This window comes from Panthera leo, chromosome F2, assembly GCF_018350215.1.
Source record: "Panthera leo isolate Ple1 chromosome F2, P.leo_Ple1_pat1.1, whole genome shotgun sequence".
In the NCBI taxonomy this organism is placed as follows: domain Eukaryota; kingdom Metazoa; phylum Chordata; class Mammalia; order Carnivora; family Felidae; genus Panthera; species Panthera leo.
Window position 1 is genome coordinate 26,410,934 of NC_056695.1, and position 19,630 is coordinate 26,430,563.

Consider the following 19,630-nt stretch of genomic DNA (forward strand, 5'->3'; position numbering starts at 1 on the left):
TTGGTTGAAAAAAATCAAGTCAATGTTGGAAGTAACCTATATTTTTTTCAAAGCAATTAGTAACACCTATACAAACAGAAACATTAAACTTTAATGCTGGGCCCAACATATCACCAGCTATTGCTTACCTTTTCAGCTGTGCATTAGAAATCTTGCATTTGAAAATGAGTGAATTTAATTGAAAAGAACTATTATTTGATCTAAATGAAAAGTCATGCTTCACAAGGAAGTATGAAAATGTACTTCTTGTGGTTTCTTTGTTAAACTGTAGTCTTCAGCATGGTTTTCTTAAAATAGTTTTCCATTTAAAACAAGATGCTAACGGTTCTTTGGTCATTTTTTGTATTTTGGTTTTCATGTAGTCATGATAACCTTAGGACTCTATAGTGAATAATATGTATCCACAAACATTTCGTGAAAATTATACATACCTAGTCAACCTTTTGAGACACATAAATTCTGTACTTAACTTTTCATTCAGCATAAGCATTTATATTTTTTATTTCATTGTCAAAAGGGTTTATTTACAAAAAATAAAAAGTTATATATTTCTACCATACAATAAATGACAGCATTATTGACATTGGTGCATGCCACCTACTGTTTACAGTACAGCTACTCTGCTTGCCTCTATATCTACGAGCACATTCCATGATTTCCCTTAGTATCCAAAGACCACATCAATTGGCAGTTTTGCACAAATTTCAGGCCAAGGCATGGTCCACCAACTGATGGACATGGCGGTGTCATATATCTTATAGGCCAAAACCTGAGACAAGGCAAAGTCAGCTGATATGTAAATGACTTGCAAAAACACCCGACGTCAAATACTTCTCTCTTCACCCCTGGAGCCTGGAAAGAGCCTTCAGCTACTCTTCTCAGAACGCATTTATCAGTAAATACCCTGCATGTTTTCTTAGAATGTGTATTATTAGTTACATTGTATCTGGAAGGATCTGGCAAAGCTAATTTAACTAAATTCATTGGACAACGCATCTCACACAACACCGGACAGACCATGGAAGTTTCTGGAAGTACAAGAGATATTTTCTTTAATTTAATGCAACTATTGGAAATCATTGAAAAACATGAAATGAACAAACACAATAGTTTCTAAACCAGAACAAACACCGGGACAATAGATGTTAGTCATTCCTGACCAAACTGGCATGTGTGGTCACCACATTATATATTGAGTTCCTCTATATGCATGGCTTTGTTTCTGAGCTTCCCATTCCCTTCTGGACTATTGCCTGAGCAGATAGCCTGAACAGAAGTTGCTACTGTGTCTGCTCAGTCCGGGAGCCCAACTGCCATGGGCTTCTGTCCTGATTCCTGTTAGGACTCTGGTTTATAGGCATGTCTATCTTGGTCTTGATCCTGCATGAATTTTTGGCTTTCTCTTTTTATATTTTATAAATCACTATTATGTATCTGGGGCATAATGCGAGTATCAAAGTACATTTATTTGCCATCTTTAGTAGAACTCTTAAAGATTTATTTCAGTGAAAATCCTTATTTTTTTTTACATTCTCTAATATCAAAAATGACAAAGAATAAAATACCTCTTTTATATTTTAAGGAATATAGGAACAGAGATAGGAGAATGATTACCGAAGACTGAATAGTAGACAAAGGGCTTTGGCCTTTATTCCATGGGCCAATAGGAAGGAAAAAAGTTTTTATTTAAGAAGATATCATGATCAGATTTGTGCTTCAATGAGATAAATATGCTGGAAAAGGAAGTCGAGAGACCATTTAGAAAGCTACCATTCTAAGAGAGGTAAAGAGAGTTGTGTTTGTGGAAATAAAGAAGACAGAATAGCAAAATATTGTGGAGTTAAAATGAAAAAGTGAATGAGAGGCCCCATCGAGGGACCATTAAAAAAAAAAAAAGAAAGAAAAGAATAGATCGATTTTGAGCCTGCAGGATGGGAAGGCGATGGTGTCAACAAGACAAATCAGTAGCATACAAATAAGTGTAGTTAGAGGACGAGATGATAGGTTCAGTGTTGAAAATGTTTAGTTTGTGGTATTGGCAGGACGTACAGGCGATTGCCATTAGGCTGTTGAAAATGTGGCTGCATATTTGTTTTTTCAAATGAACACTTGCAGAAGCAATCCAAAGCTTCCCTTGAAATCTAAGAGTAAATTACATTAGCATCACTGTTGGGAAACCCAATCAGAATGTAATTTACAAAATATGTATTTTGCAGTCCCCTCTGCATTCCTCTTTAAATTCTAATATAAGGGGCTTACTGTATATTCAATAAGTATTTGGGCAAGTTGGATAATTTAGTCAGGACTCAGTGACTGTACCATCACAGCTTAGTTCCATTGCCAATCCCGGGGGCCATTTAAATCCAGGACCAACCACTATACCTGGAATGTGGTAGATCCTCATGGATGAGGAAGAAAGAATCAATGGGTCATTGAGCACATTTTTAATTTTTTAAAAACTTTGGAAGTCATTTGTGTTTCCTCTTTTGGTATAGTGTTAGAAGAGAATTTGATGGGAATACATGATGAAATCTGAAAAAAAAATTACATTGCTTAAATTTAACTAGAATATCCTTGGTTGGGCAGATTGAAGCACAGAAGGCATTTAAGGTTAGTTCACAGATTTATGAAACTACAGTGTTTTTTCACTTCCTTATTTACATAACTACATGAAATATAAAAGAATGAGTGGTATAAATTATATATTCTTTAGCAAAATATGAAGCTGTAATAATTATTATTAGAATTAAACATTTCCTCAAAATAATTGTCAATGTCATTCATGTCCATCTGTATAGGTAATTATTTACTTGCCAGTGACAACTGGAAAAAAATTCAATATGTTTTTTTAAGACTATATGATTTATATACATTTCTGCCTGATCACTGGAAGAAGTCAGAAGAGACTGTAGTTAATCCTTTATATTCCTTGGGTCTCTAGTCCGTCTTGCTTTGCAGTTATTAGAGTCCATTTTTAATGCTTGAGTATGGCATCAAAAAGCTGGTAGTAAATCTCATGATCTCCTAAAAAGCAGTTGTAGGTCAAGAGATAGAATGGTAGTAATTTATAAGGTCTGATGCTATACCAAATACTATCTAGAATTGGGCGAGCATTATGGGTTGAATCGTGTCTTCCCTCCCCACACATACTGGTCCTAACCCCCAGTAGCTCAGAATGTGGCCTTATTTGGAAAGAGGGTCATTGCAGATGTAATTAGTTAAAATGAGGCTATACTGGAGTAGGGAGGGCTCCTAATCCGTATGACTGGTGTCCTTATAAAAAGAGGGTGATGTGAAGGCAGAGACACACAGGGAGAATGCCATATGACAATAAAGGCAGAGATTGCAGCTGAAAGCCAAGGAATGCCAAAGATTGCTGGCAAACCACCAGAAGCTAGCATGTGGCAAGTTAAGTTTCCCTTGCAGGTTTCAGAGAGAGAGCGCATGCATGGCTTTGCTGACACCTTGATCTTGGACTTTTAGCCTCCAGGACTGGGAAACAATAGATGTCTGTTGTTTTAAGGCATCTAGTTTATGGTGCTTCATTACGGAAGCCGTAGGAAACTAATAGAGTAAAATACATCGTGGGGTATAGCATGCCATTGTTTTTAGTGCCTAGAATATCTTTATTACCTTTTCATGGAAGTGACAGCTGCATATGGGTGGCCACAAACTTGTGCTTTCAGAATTTCCTGTATTTTAGGAAACTATGACCCAAATACCAGGTTAGTATTCTAACAATGTCCCTTGACATTTATTTCTAGATATTTCTTGCCAATTCTATCTTCTATTTGTTTTTAAAGGGTGCAGCCACTGTTAAGAACTACATACCAAGTTTTGTTGCTATGAATCATTTAATGCCATTGGAGACTAAGCCTAAGGAGATGGCATGTCAAATTCACTGAGGGTTTAAGCAGCTTCGCAATAGTGTTTGAAAGGAGTGTTTGGGTGGAGTCTTCTGGGATAATGAGAATCCATCATATATTATGAAAAATAACATATTTATTACTTTTCATACTCATTAGTTATTATGTAAAATCTTATGACATGAAAAATATGGTCATTAATACTTCCCTTGCTTGAATTTCGAGATATATTAATTAATTTTGATTTCCTTGGGCTATACAAGTTCAAGTAATTATTTTGGGGTAAATTTTTTTGGTATGATATTCTTACAGACAATCCCAATACCCACTGAACATTTCTTTTACATTTATTTTTCTAAAAATACGTGGACATGAACCTTAATCTGAACAGATTTCTTGTTGGAGAGTAATATTAAAAACTCATCAATAACCAACAACTAGTTAGTAAATAATAAATGTCATTTATCCTTTTGCTATCTTTTAATACCTGTTCCAATCTCTTTTATGTAAGAGATTTCTATTTCCCCATGACTCTATTTTCCTGCCCATTGCTAGCTTTAGAAGAAAAATAATTGTATTGCAAGATTTTCTGTAACTAAACTGGAAATTTCATATATCCTTGTTCCATTGAAAACATGTTCTCGCCTACAATTATCTCTAGCTAGATATTTGATGCTGTCACACAGATGATAAATATTGAGCTAGTTTCTTCAGTTCCTCTATCTTGGTAGACAGACAATTGTAAAGAATTTGGAAACACCTAAGTTGTAGAAACTATGACGTCATGTACTGTTAAGACCATTGATCTCTCCTCTCTATGTAAATAAGAAAAATAAATGCATTGAATAATGGTTCCTTTCCGTGTGTGTGTGTGTGTGTGTGTGTGCGTGTATGTGTGAATAACTGATGTGTATAGCTTCTCACTCACGCAAAAGTACTGAATGAAATACCCTTTTTTTAAAGAAAGGAAAGTACCAGTGATTTTGATACATTTTGAAGGTCAGTAATGTTCAGCATAGAGCAATAGGCGGAGAACAATAGCTCCTTAGAGAGTGGAAAACATGGTACTCTCATTATCCATAATCTCAGCTGGTCACCATAGTAACAGCATTTTATTTTCCAAGATGTAAGCCTTTATAGTTCTGTAGAATCCACTTCCTAGGCCTCCAGACACATCAGCGGCATCTAGTGGCTGAGACCTCGGCTGAAATGTTTGCGCTTTACCGCCTGCTATATCATGTTGGAAAACTGATGGCATGCACATGTGGCTAACTATGCTGATATTTTTCAATCGCCATGATGGGTGACTACAATTTTTCAGTGAAATATTTGTGGATTGCCTACAAAAAAGGTGAAAATGTAAGCAAAAGGAAATTATTTTACTAATACTTCTATGGTAAAGAATTTTGCGGGGGAATTGGAGAGCGTAGAGGCATGTGTATTCTCCATCCAAATACTATCCTGAGATAAGGAAATGATTGCTCAGGTAATTTATAGGACTACTTTCTGGAACCCCTAGATTTGCTAAATATTCAAAGAGTTTATTAATGAATTCTGAGGATAATTCAGTCATGTTTACCCACTTTCATTTTCTGATCACATATCTGTCCTTTACTTTGTGATTTTTAGAAACTTATGTAATAGTGGTTATTATCTTGGGTCTCTATTCCATCTTGATATATAAAATATAGTTCAGAATCAACAAACCTAACTTGGATAGTGAGTGGGGAAATTCAGACATTTTATCTATGTTCAGGGAGATAGTATGGGGTACATAAAAAGCCTGCACACTGGGTTGAGACTCAGGTGTAGTCCTGCTTCTACCCGATCCTCAATGATAATGACTCTTGAGCAAAAACTACAGCTGTGGTTCTCAACCTTGGCTGCATATGAGGAGACAATGTCAGTACCCAGACTCCATCCTGGACCAATTAAAACAGAATCTCCAGGAGAAGAGCCTGAGCATGACTTGAAAAAAAAAATCTGAGTAACCACACCTCAAAATCTCCTGAGGAGTTCTGAAACAATATAGCATTACTGGTCTAACGTGTGACATTGACCTAGTTGTGTGAGACACAGACCATCACCATCACTTAGGAACTTGTTAGGAATTAATACACATTTAAGTTTGATAAGTAATGAAAGCCCATAGAGGCTCTAATATTCAGAAAGTCTGAGGTGAGCCTGGAAATCTATGTTTTTTAAAACTTAGGTGTTTCTGTGTATGTTTAGCTTCATGTTGTAACTGAGGCTATTACCTGGAAGTTTCCAGGAAGGTTAAATAAAGACACTTAGGTAGACTGCAATGCACTGTATAAATGTTACTCATTTATTCATAAGTTAACCAGTATTTACTAAGTACCTATCATGTTCCAAGTGCTGTAACAGGGATACACAGAAGAGCCGATGTGGTTGATGTGCAGGGCTGAAATCAGTCTTGGAAGTAGGTACTTCTCAGTTCAGAAATGCTTTTCTGAAATTATTCATTTGCTTATCTTAGACATATCACAGAAATTTTAACATAAAAGAACCCAAAAGAAGTGTTTTTTAATTCATCAAATGAGAATTAAATACTTATTATGTACCCACATCTGTGTTCATCGTAGTGAAATTATTTACTTATTTTTCTACAATTTTTTAATGTTTTATTTATTTCTGTAAGAGAGAGATTGCCAGGTGGGTAGTGGCAGCGAGAGAGAGGGAGACAGAGGATCCGGGGCCGGCTGTTTGCTGACACCAGACAGCCTGATGTGAGGCTTGAACTCGTGAACTGTTAGATGATGACCTGAGCCAAAGTCCAATGCTTAACCAACTAAGGCACCCAGGCACCCCTGTCTTAGTGAAATATTTTTTTAAAGGAATACAGCACATTTCCTGCCTTTAAGAAATATACATTTTAGGTGGATTGTTACAGCACATTAAAAAAGTAACCAAAGGATAATATCAGAATAAAATTATATAGAACTAATTATACATTTTTTATTGATATACAGTTTCGAGGAAAGTGATCAGTTTGGTTTTTTTGGTTTTTTTGTTTTGTTTTGTTTTTTGATATGGAGAATTGTGTGCGGGAGATTTATTGAGAAGCTCTCTTGGGAACAACATCTGTGAGAGAATGAGAAAAGCAGGACTGAGCAGAGAGAGTTACCATAATGAGATGCATTTGTATGAGATAACTCATCTCACTCCACAGGGAACTTTAACTTTGAGACAGTCTTTCAATAATGTGGCTTCCGATTGAGGCCATGAGGCCAAGGTTTTGTTCCCCTACATCAGCCAGTACTGGATGTAAGCTGCCTCCAGGAAGAGGGTGTAAACTTGGGTGAAGCAACCCCCTTTGGCCGAGGGCAATTCTCAGGGGAGGTCTCAACTTTGAGGCACCAGCAGCCAATACTCAAGGCAGCTAACAGAGTGAATTCTTCATATCTGAAGGGTGGAATCTGAACAGTATGAATCACTTTTATTCCAAAAGCACTGGTCTGTCTAAAAATACTAAGCATTTCTCTCAATCTAACTTTCAGACCATCTCTTACCAGACCCATTCTACATTTTAAGACTTACCTTTTGGCAATCTCTAAATAAAATCTTTTGCCCTAGCAAATTTGGCAAACTAAAATCTTCCTGGAACATGTTTCAGGCCCTCTCATGCTATGCTTTTGTTCTCTTCTGACCACTTGCCTGAAATTTCCTGGACTGTTTTTCTTTCTCTTTCTTGGCCGACTCATTAGTTTAACAATTGTTTTAAGTATCATTTTGCTTATAAAAACATCTAAGATGGGCTTCTCAAACTTGAATGTGCATATACATCACAAGATCTGGGCATCTGCTAAAATGCAGATTCTGATTCAGTAGGTCTGGTGTGGTGTCTGAGAATCTGCATTTCTAACAAAGTAACCATGCCGGTAGTCATTGAAGAAATCTACCTTGTCTGTACTTTGGTAGGACTTTTATCTATATCATCTTATTGCATATAACTTATCCTTTTGTAGGGTGTTTTTATCTTGTACCAATATAAATTAATTTACATTTTAGCAATTGCATCTGATATTATGTATATCTCATAACACTTAGCATAGTGTTAGTGTTTATTATGCACTCTATATATCTGTTGATTGATTTTGAAAGAAAGGACTAACAGGTAGTTAATGATTTTTCAAGGTGGGCATGTGAGTTTTCAGGGTTTTACAATGTTACACTTGCTGAATGAGAACTACGACCAATGACCTTTTCAGAATACTGGTAAAGCTATCCTGGTTCTGCTCCCGCCCCCACCCTGAGCTGACCATCTCATCAAGTCTGGAAAAAATTTGCCATGTCTTTACGAATGCTCAAGGACACAGAAAATTTTTAAAAAACTAAAGACTCAGATGTTCTCAATTTCCCATATTGTAAACCTAGCTTCTCTATTTCCTCTAGCTTCCAAGAAATAGTGAAATAATACATCCAGTGATACCTGTCAATGGTCTTTTCCTGTCTTTGGTGAGAAGCAAACACATCATGTCTACAGAACATCAACCAAAGAATAGTTTGAAGCCTATTTCCAGGTAATATTTTGCATTAACACTTGATTGCTAGTTATAACCAAATGGTGATTCTAATTTTTTATTCTTATTAATTCCATTTCTCCACTTAAATCCCTATTTGCCATCTATATACTCTCATTATTTTATTGCTTGACTCTTGGTAAAAATGAACACTAGGAACGATAGCTCTTTCCTTGACTGATTTTAAATAAATTAATCAGAATGGGTACTTGCATAATCTGGAAATCATATGCGTTGGGAATAAGCCTGTTGCAACTTCTCATTAGGTAATTGTAAGTCATAAGTTTGCTGCTGAACCTGTGTCTGTTAAGGATGTAATGCATCACAACTGACTGACTGGGGCCATTGTCTAGGTGGAAGTTTTGCTTTTGTGATTGTTATAATTTTATATATATTGGTATAAAATTATGGTATTCAAACTATGAAAGAATTCTAAAGATGTTTCTCGGTGTGCTTCAAATTCTTTGGGAAGCCAGGAGAGTTAATACTAAATATTTGATGAGGTACAATAATTTGAAAGAACTCTAATAAGCCCTTTTAGTCAAAGACTACATAATTGTGATGAGTATTTCTTGTTACTGGTTGACAGCATATGTATACTCATAAATTGGTTATTTTGTTGGAAACTTGAGCAGCAAGCATAGCTGTGCATATTGATGTTATTATACAAATCAAATATGTTTAAAGAGACTGGGTTAACAGAGTCTCAATATTAAAAGGCTATGGTTGACTCTTTCTCTTGGTCTTAATTTCTGTGTCTCTTTATAATTGATTAATGTTCATTGGTAGACTAAGTATGAATAATTTATGATTCACATAGCTGCTGGCTTATTAATTGTTTAATTTCAGAGAAAGTAACTATATATTAAGGAAACTCAAGTTGTCACTCTGAGTAGCCAAGTGAATTTATACAGTTTGTTACTGCATAGTCTAGAAATAGTGTATCAGACATACAGTCTGTATTTTCTGCAGTGCTTAAAAAGAAGAATGCTAATGAAATGTTGGAGAGATTTTTAAAAGTAAAAAGGAGCAAATGGCCTGACGTGTCTGAGGACTGCATGCTCTGAGTATTATTTCTCCTTTTTTTTTTTTACATTTTCTTCTGCTTCAATGATTCTATGTAATATGCCATAGAATCATTGTAAGATTCTATGTAATATTCATAAAATGAAGTTAATTGAATGATGCTTATTCTTTACAAGAAAACATAATTAAATATTGAAAAGAAAGTTGTAATTAACTTTAGATATATTACAATTTCTTTGGAGTTTGAGCAAATGATTTTGATTCTGAGAAATTAAAGGACATGATAAATTTGCCTTCTTTAGCAACATGCATGGAAAAAACATTGCTGTCTCAAAAAATGCACATTATTTTCATAATGGTAATAATTTCATTTGTCTCTACATTTATGCTGAAAACCAAAGGCTAGTATAAATTGCATTTAAACTGAATGTTAATGGCCTTTTCTTGTTTGGTAGAATATTTTCAAATATATCTAAAAGATGAAAATTTTAATCAGCATCAGTGATCTTAAATGAAGTTGAAGAATATAAATTTGAAACTTCTACTTTCCTGAAATACAACTTTTAATATTCAAGGACAGGGTTTTGAGAAATGGTCAATAAGATTGATTTTGTCTGTCTTTAAAATACTTTGTGTGACAAAAGTAAGCTTCACATTAGGAAGTGTGGACAATGATTTTCCTAAAAGTGAAATTTGTTTGGATCTGGGAGGAGAAGAAACAGAATAATTTTAATGACTTCTCCTATTCCTCATCTCTTTCATGCATTTAGTGCAAATCATTCCAGAGCTCTGGATGAGCTTCTGTAGAGATCACAGTGCAAAGCTGTGGAAAGGAGTCTGAACTTAATGTTGGCACTATGGTAAACATTTCCACTTTCATGTATCCCTTTAGAGAATTGGGAAGAAAGAGGAACACAAAATGCTATGTGATCTCATAAAATGAAAGAGAAAAGAACAAAATAATATGTATATATTGAGAAAGGAGGGATGAACGGCATTTTAGTTATCTTGATTATATGTGAACAAGTCTCACTTTTCCTGGTAGACTGAGCTCCTTAAGGGCATGATGGCCTATGTATAATTCAGCTTTGTATAATATATTTTTTTCATGAATAAAATATGGTTATGGGCTGACAACCGCTTAGATCTCTACAATGTCATATCTAAATCATTTCTACTTCACCTAATGTTAGACTCACTTCCTCTTTTCTTTACTCTCTTATATTACTGAATATCCTCAACCTCATGCATGCTCATCCCCTATACACACTAATTTAAAAATTAAGGCATTCTTATTACTCTTTGCTTAAGGCTAAACTTTGCATTGGTGCAATTGATTGCTTTCTCCAGAGCATTGCTCTATCATTTATTTTCTCTCTTACTTTGAGGACTTTCCCCTTTCTTATGGCTACTTCTCAGCTTAATAATAAGCTCACAGTCCAGCCACAATAAAACAATCAAGTGAAAAACTTAATATATTGGCCTACTTTGAGCAGGTGTCTTAACTTCAGCTATTACTATATCTGTTCTCTTCCTGGATCATGTAAGCTTTTTAAGAAAGTCGTTACTCTGTCTCCATTTCCTTTCTTCACATTTGTTTCTCAATACATTGCAAATCGATTTTACTCTCATTGATGCTCTAATAAAGATCACCCTTGACTTCTAGATTCTCAAATCCAATGGTTACTTTTTTAGCTCCATCTTCCGGGATCTCTTTGCTACATGTGGCATTTTGATTCTCTCATTTTTAGAATTTCTTTTTAAATTATAAATGAGGCTCAAACAAATTTTTCTTCTTCTATTTTTTTTTTTTTTTTTGGTCAAGTGGGTATTTTATTTAGTTGCTCTAGATTTCTCCTTTGTGAGTTGTCTGCACATATCTTTTGTTCATTTTCTTATTGATTTGCAGTGTATTTAGAATATATTTCAGATACTAATTTATTATTATTGATATGAATTGCAGATACCTTCTTCCAGGTCAATATAGGGTTTTTCCTCAAAGAACTGGTCACAGATTTTAACTTCTCTATTTCTTTTCATTTCATCGTTTGTTTATGTCTTATATTTTTATTTATTTCACTTTCTTTGACTTACCTTTTTTTTTTTTAACTGAGGTAAAATTGTATATAACATTGTAATAGTTTCAGGTGCAAAACAGAATAATTTTATATTTGTATATATTGCAGAGCAATTGTCACAATAAGTCGTTACCATCTGTCACCGTATAATTGACCCCTTTCTCACATTTTGTCCACCCTCACCTCCTTCCTCTCTAACAGCCACTAAGTGAATATAAGTGAAATCATACAGTATTTGTCTTTCTCTGACTTATTTCACTTAGCATAATACCCTCAAGGTCCATTCATGTCATAAATGGCAAGATTTTCTTCTTTTTCATGGCTAAGTAGCATTTGAGGAACCTCCATACTATTTTCCATAGTAACTGCACCAATTTACATTTCCATTAACAGTGTATGAAGGTCCCTTTTTCTCTGGATCCTCTTTAGCACTTGTTATTTCTTGTCTTTTTGATAATGGCCAATCTAACAGGTGTGAGGTGATGTATCATTGTGTCTTTGATTTGCATTTCCCTAATAATTAGTGATGTTGATCATCCTATCATGTACCTGTTGGTCATCTGTATGTCTTCTTTGGAAAAATGTCTATTTAGATCTTCTGCCCATTTTTAATCAGATGATAATGGTTATTATTATTACAACTATTGACTTGAGCTCTTTGTATATTTTGGTCACTAACCCCTTCAGATACATGATATGTAAATATTTTCTTTCATTCAGTAGGTTACCTTCTTGTTTTGTTGATGGTTTCCTCTGTTGTGCAGATGTTTTTTAGTGATGTAGTCCCACACTTGTTTATTTTTGCTTTTGTTCCCTTTGCTTTTGGAGTTACAGTTAAAAATTCAATGCTTTCATTCATTATTACTTTTATATGCTTCTTTCCATTTTCTTTATTCTTTTATGCTGAAACTTATATTAAAGAAATGTTGGAACTCATAATTTTATTCTCTAGACCTTTCAACTTCACTATTCTCTCTTTTTAAAATTTCTTTGTTATCTCTGTTCATTCCAGGTCATTTTCACATATTTATTTTCCAGGTAACTAATTTCACTTTAGCTGCTTCTAACTGGCTGCTGAACCAATTGACCATCATATTTTTTAAATTAAAATAACTGCATGTTTCAGTGTTTGAAAAACAGAACAATTCTATTTCATTCCTTCTAAAATACATTCGTTGTTTTATATGAAATCATAAAATGTTTACTCTTCATGCTTTAATTACTTTAAGGTTTTTCATTTTATGGAATCTCTATCATACTGTTTAATTTTCTGCAGTTCTTAGAGTCTAATCCTACCGTCCATTGCATCTGCTAATTATTTTTCATTAATTTGTGTTTCCTATTGTGTTTTGTTAGTTTATCTTCCTTATCTTCAATGAGACTGTGTGTGTGTGTGTGTGTGTGTGTGTGTGTGTGTGTGTGTGGTTATCCTGAGCGTGTATATTCTATGATATGGGCTGGTTTTGTTTCTGTCATATGTCCCAGAGATATCAGAAGCCTGTGTTGGAACTCCCATGCCATGCTATTCACATGAATTTAATACCAACATCCTTTAAATTGCAAGTTTGTGATTAGGATCATTAGAATTAGGTTTCTTTGTTATACTCCTGTGTTACTAGGTAATTTCTTGTCTAGGTTACTTCTTCAGTTAAGATGTGGTATGCTCGGAACCCAGACTTAATATATTCCAACTCCATATCTGTCAAGATCCTGAGTTTTGTTTCCTTTCACCATGTGGTCACTATATCTAAATGCCAAACTTATTATACTGACAAGGCCACTGCCCCTGTAACCTGCATAGACAGACTAGGAAATCATGTACTAAATGGCCTTTTTTTCTAGCCAAACATGTTGACATTTTTATTGTTCATCTTTTGAATGTCTTTTTTTGATAAGTAGAAAAATTGAAGTAAAATTGACATATATTAATTTTAGGTGTACAGCATAATTATGTAATATTTGTATATATTGTGAAATGATCACCATAATGAGTCTACTCAACATCCATCAACATTGTGTAGTAGTAAAAAAATTTTTTTCTTGTCATTAGAACTTCAAAGATCTATTCTGTTATCAGTTTTTACTTATGCAGTGCACTATTATTAACCATAGTCTCTGTGCTATATATTACATCCTCGTGACTTACTTACTTTATTTTACATGACTGTAAGTTTGTTTGTGCCTTTTGACTCCTTTAGCCTGTGTTTTGCCCAACCGTACACTCTCCATCTCTAGTAACCACCAATCTGTTCTCTGTTACCAAGAGCTTGTTTATTTTGTTTCGTGTTGTTTTGCTCTTTAGATTCTGCTCACCTGTAAGTGAGATCATCCTCTATTTGTCTTTCTCTGTCTGACTTATATCACTAATGAAATGTGATAATGGCCTCGAGTCCATCCATATTGTTGAAAACGGCAGTAAATGAGCTCCTTTTTATGGAACAATTTTACCTAGAAGTATGACTCTTTACTTCCATAGTATCATGGAAAAGGTGATTGCCATTTGTTAATCTCTCACTGATGATTTAGCCACCCAAAGGAGCATGTTACTGTACTGTGCTTCACGTCCAGTTAGTTAGAGGAGGTAAAAACGCAGATGTAGAAGGCATGGGAAAAACTGCTGAAGAACACCAACCTGACAAAAATTCTTCAAACTTCTTTACTTGAAAAATTTCTTGATATTTTGCCTCTCAGCCGCATATTTCTCTGACAGGTGGCATTACATTTATAGATGGATAGGTGAGCAGGCTGAATCACGGTCCCAAAGGTTTCAAGTCCTAATACCTGGAAAGTGTAAATGCTGTCTTATTTGGAAAAGATCTTGAGATGCAAAGGTTATCCTGGAATACTGGCTGGGTCCCAAGTGCCTTGCTAAGAGAGAGGCAGAGGGAGATTTGACACAGACAGAGAAGCTGATGTGAAGATGGAACAGAGAGAGCTTTGAAGATGCTGGACCTGAAGATTGAAGTGATGCAGCCACAAGCCAAGAAAAGTTGGTAGACACTGGAAGCTCCAAATCCAAAATTGGTATCACTGGTCTGAAATCAAGGTGTCACCAAGGCCATGCTCCCTCTGGACGTTCTAGGGGCAGAGTCTCTTCTTTGCTTCTTCCTCCAGCTTTCAGAACTATTGGGATAATAAATGTCTTTTTTTTAAAGACACCAAGTTTGTGGTAATTTGTTCTGGCAGCTGCAAAAAAAAAAAAAAAAAAAAAAAAAACCAAAAAAGAAAAAAACAAAAAAAAAAAACCAATGCATGGATTAACATGTTTTCCTTTCTTCAAATTTAGATAGTGGAGTAGAGATCAAACCATTATTTCATGCCTGATATCTTTAGGTGCAGCCATATAATTGAAAGCATCTGCAGGATAAGGCAGTCAACCCCCCATGATTGGTAAGGGTATAGACTCTGCATTTGGGCTATCTGGCTTTGAATTTCACCTCCCAGAAGTTTTGTCATTTTGGGTAGGCTATTGAACTCCTTCTGTCTAACTGTACTCATATATACAATGGGGATAATGACAGGTACATTCATGCAATTCAATAATAGTTGCAGTAACACTTCTTGTAGGTGTTACGAGGATTAAAGTTGAAATAATTTATATAAGCCGAGCAACGGTAGTTACAAGGTAAATGTTAGCTAATAGTATTTAGTCCCAACATGCAGATGTGGTTTTCTCAGATTGCATTCAGTCAACCATATTCCTTCATTTGCATTCAGTTCGTTAATCGTTTGTTAAAAGGAGTATCTCTCAGCATTTAAATATTATGTACTGTGGTGTTTAGAGTCACTTTTTCCTAAACTTGAATTCTTCAAGTAATGATAATGAATAACAATTACATATATGACATCACGTCACAATTTGTCTAAATTAATAATCATTAATTGAACCATTTTGATATAAGAACACTGTACTTCTTTATATAGAGATAAATTCAGATAAAAATCTGTGATGGGCTAACTTGTAAGGAAAATCTCTAAAATATTTAATTTTCTTACTAATATTCTCTAATATGTTGAATGTATAACATAACATTGCAGGAAGCAAAAAAAATGCTAAATAAATCTTCCAAAAAATAACTTTCTTGAGGGAGCTCTATAATATGGAGCAAGAGAACAGCTTTTCCATTTTTAGGGAGGTCTATGATTCTAAGATAATCTTTAAGAATGTTACAAGAAATGATGAAAGTATCAGCTGAGAAGAAAAATTTTTTTTCTCATTTATGTTTAACTGGCACATTGTAATAAGAAATTTGGGAGTTTTTAAAAATCTTTCTAAATTAAAGCATAATTAACATATAGTGTTATATTAGTTTCAGGTGTAGAATATAATGGTTTAACAATTCTATACATTATTCAGTGCTCATCATGTTAAATGTATTCTTAATCCTTTTTATCGGTTTCACCCATATCTTTCTCCACCTCCCCTCTGGCAACCACCAGTTTGTTGTCTGTTATTTAAGTCTATTTTTTGTTTGTTTGTTTGTCCCTTTTGTCTTTGTTCATTTAGTTTCTTAAACTTCACATATGAATGAGAAGTTTTAAAGCTTTATCATGATGGTATTTTCTAGTCACAAAGGCTATTCTACAGACGCTAGCAACATTAACTGAGAGGCACCTAATGTAGTCCTGTTCTATGAGTTACACAGCAGACAAAACATTCTTGCTGGACCATTGGACTTATGTAAAGGCATCTTGAGAGATAAATTTAGAGTAGTTTCTGGCATGTTGAAAAAGTGTTGCAGTGATAGTTAAATATACAGTCATTTGAGTCTGCTGGTCTTGCTTAGGAATCCTTTCTGCTACTTACGGGCTGTATGACTTTAGGCAAATTATTTATATTCTCCTATAATGTGGAGATAATATTAGTGTTACCTGCTGGAGTTGTTACAAAGATTAAAGAAACGTATCTATTTGCAGTAATAAGCATAATGCATAGCATTTGGTAAACAGGCAGTGGGGAGTCAGTAAATGACTTTGAAGCAGGGAAGAACAGGACCAGAAGTGCACCTTAGACAGATACACTTGGCTGCAATGTTTTTGGCTGGCAATAGGTGGGAAAGGATTGGAGGAAGGAATTTATGACCTGACACAGTGCTTTCCAGGAAAGCTTCATTGCACAAAACTAAATATACCTGTAGGGTGTACTATAATGGGTACCACTGAGGGCATTCTTAATAAATGTTTGGTAAAGATGAGTTCATCCTCCCAGCTATGTACAAGGGTCTATTAAAATATAATAAAGCAATAGAAGTTATTTAAATATAGAGTAAAAAAACAAACAGAAAACAGTTACAAAAAATTCAAGAGTTTTGTTTATCAGGATAACAACATCTGAGCATAAAGTAAATAATTCTGCTCAAAATACGGCAAAGGTATCTTTATTTTTCTTACATGTTGGCAGATATCTGAACATTTCATAGGCCTTTCTCCTTTTGGTTACTTGCCACTGAATTCTCAATTTATTCTTTCTGCCCATTGTACAGTATCTGAGTTTTATAGCCAAGATGAATGAAGGCACATTTTTTAAGATACATTCTAAGAAAAATATATGAATCAGTTTGGCAAACATTTAAAAAATTGATTTTCACAGTTAAATATTAGCTTACTAATGCACTTTACATTTTTCAAACACTCATTGATTGCAATAAAAATATTGTTTGTTTTATAAACTCTATCTCCAAAAGTTTTCAATTATCATACTGTAAACAAGGATTTGATGAAGATGCAAAATAAACCTGAGCTTTCATCTTTCTCTTCCACAACTTGAGGAGTAGAGAATGGTGACAGGGTTTGATCCAGCCTGGGTGCTGGCTAGAATCCAAGTGGTATCCAGAGAGAAGCAATGTTAGCCATATACAGACTTGTGCTGTCTGTACCGGGCAGTTCCCCACACAGCTCTCTGCATCCCTCTGGCCATGTGGTACAGCTCTTCCATTCCTTTTAGGTCAGAATTTCTCAGTTGTTTTTTGCTGCCGCGTTGCACATTATATTTGTGCTTCAAGGCCAGGTTGAAATTATATACTTTTCTTTCAGCTGAATTTAGAGAAAAAATATGTAAATTAGTTGGGCTAACATTTAAAGACATTTATTTCCACATTTAGGTATTGTTCTTACGTGATTTCTGCCCTGTATTTTCCTTCCCACAAACAATACAAATTAATTTTATAATGAGATGGAAAGGTCAATATGTCTCTTTTTGCAGAGGTTTGCTATGCCTTTTGAAGTCAAAAAAAATTCAACAGTGTGCAAACTATTTTACTATACCACATTAGTTTGGTACTTTAAAGAAAAATGAGCTAACAGTACAAAACTCTTTTACTATACCACAATCCTTTCATTTTTTCCCCTTTTTTCTTATGATGTCTATGAAGAAGATGAGTATCCAATGAACCATTATTTCACCAAAACCCATCAGTTGGAGCACTGGATAGCATAGTGGAGTCATGCTATAATGCAGAGGTTCTGAAATCGAGCTTTAGAGACCTCTTCAGATTGTCGTGGAGAAAGGGGAGAATCTAAATCCACTGCAAAAGAGTTCTACAATTCTTTAAAAGTTTTGAAAGATTAAATTTGGATACAATTTGGAGGTCATTGATTTAGTAGACTGTATACCTAGGGGGAGAAATAGACTAGAGTGTAGACATAGCTTGTTTTACAATGCCAAAAAAGTGTGAATTCCTAAAATTAGTGATTTTTTTTTTCAAATTGAATACTATCTTACTAGCATGTGTCATTTCCAGGAAATCTTTAATAATCTTTTTTTTTTTTCTAAATTAAAGAATAGATTATTTCTTAAAAACTTTTTATGGCTTTTCAAGAAGTTAAGTTTTGTAAATCGGTGAACTTCTACTAATGTTGAACCGTTTTCCAAGTTTTGAATTGATTTCCTCATTGAGATGCTATTTTTAGATCATCTTCAGTATTTTTAAATCCTTATTTGGATGTACTGCTATCTTATTGGATGATTATGCTTCATCAAACTATTTTTCAAAAAATCTTCCTAAAACTGGCTAATAATATGTGATTAGGAACAATTTTAATATGGAAGCAAATCTGTAACTGTCTGTAAAACCCAGTTTTAGTCATTTGATGAGACTCTTCTAAGGGTTCTGAAAATCGCATCAATGTTTTTAAAGACCATTATAGAATTTTTAGCATCACAGCATAAAATCCGTATATGAGAAGTTAATAGGCTTCCCTTACATTACTTTCTGCTGCCATGGGCATCTTCTGTCACTCTTCTCATCAATATTCTCCTAACATGAGGCGCAAGAAGGTGAGTGACCCGGAGGGAAAGAGGCGACCTGGTGAGCTCTTGAGTCCTTGGAGCACCTGTTATCCATGGATTTCAAAGCACTTAATCCCGTTTGATGGTCCTGTGAGTTAAGAAGTGCTTTACGACTTGGCTGTGAGCTTGTCATGGGTCTCCAGTACATTATTGGAAAATAGAACCCCTGGGCTATTTTCCTGACTCCTGGGTCAATGTTCACGTCAAGAGATGACACTTGAGCCTTGGCTGACGGGGGATTGGGTGCTGATGGTTAACACTACTAGTAATTGATCTTCTTGCTTTTTGTTTATTCATATGTACAAACCTGAAAAATTAAATATCCCCACACTGCATGATCCCAGTATTTGGAGAATTATGATCTTCTTCCATAGAAATATGAATAATTTAAAGAACATGTGATTGTGCCATGAGCAATTGAAGTCAAAGACAAGAATGGAATAACTAAAAAAAGCCTTGTGATAAAATACAATTTGGAGGAACTATGTTAAAGCATAAACCAGTTATGAGATATTTATAGACTTTGACTTTGTAAAGCAACTTTGCATTTGACTGTGTTTATTAGTGAATGGGAATTTATTTCCCTATATTGAATGAGCATTTCTTGGCAGGCAAACTGTGCACAAGCTACAATGAGCTTCAATGAAGTGCTTTCACATTCCCTTCCCACTGAGTTGAAAGCCTTCTTATATTCTCTCAAGTGTGTTTCTTTTCTCATGGAGGATGGCTTTGTTGAAAATTGCTTCCTCTTCTCTTGATTATTGAATCAGATATTATATTCAGTTCTTCAATACTTTATAGAATGTTGGTGAAAAATGAAATATAATG

At 34.6% G+C, this 19,630-nt stretch overlaps 1 long non-coding RNA gene across 1 annotated transcript in view; it reads left to right on the plus strand.

Annotated features, from left to right (window-relative positions):
• LOC122210833 overlaps positions 1 to 19,630 on the plus strand; it is a 151,076-nt gene that overhangs the window by 80,347 nt on the left and 51,099 nt on the right. Inside the window, exon 2 of the long non-coding RNA XR_006198299.1 lies at positions 8,283 to 8,410. This is a non-coding gene — a long non-coding RNA (uncharacterized LOC122210833). The remainder of the gene's footprint in view (positions 1 to 8,282; positions 8,411 to 19,630) is intronic.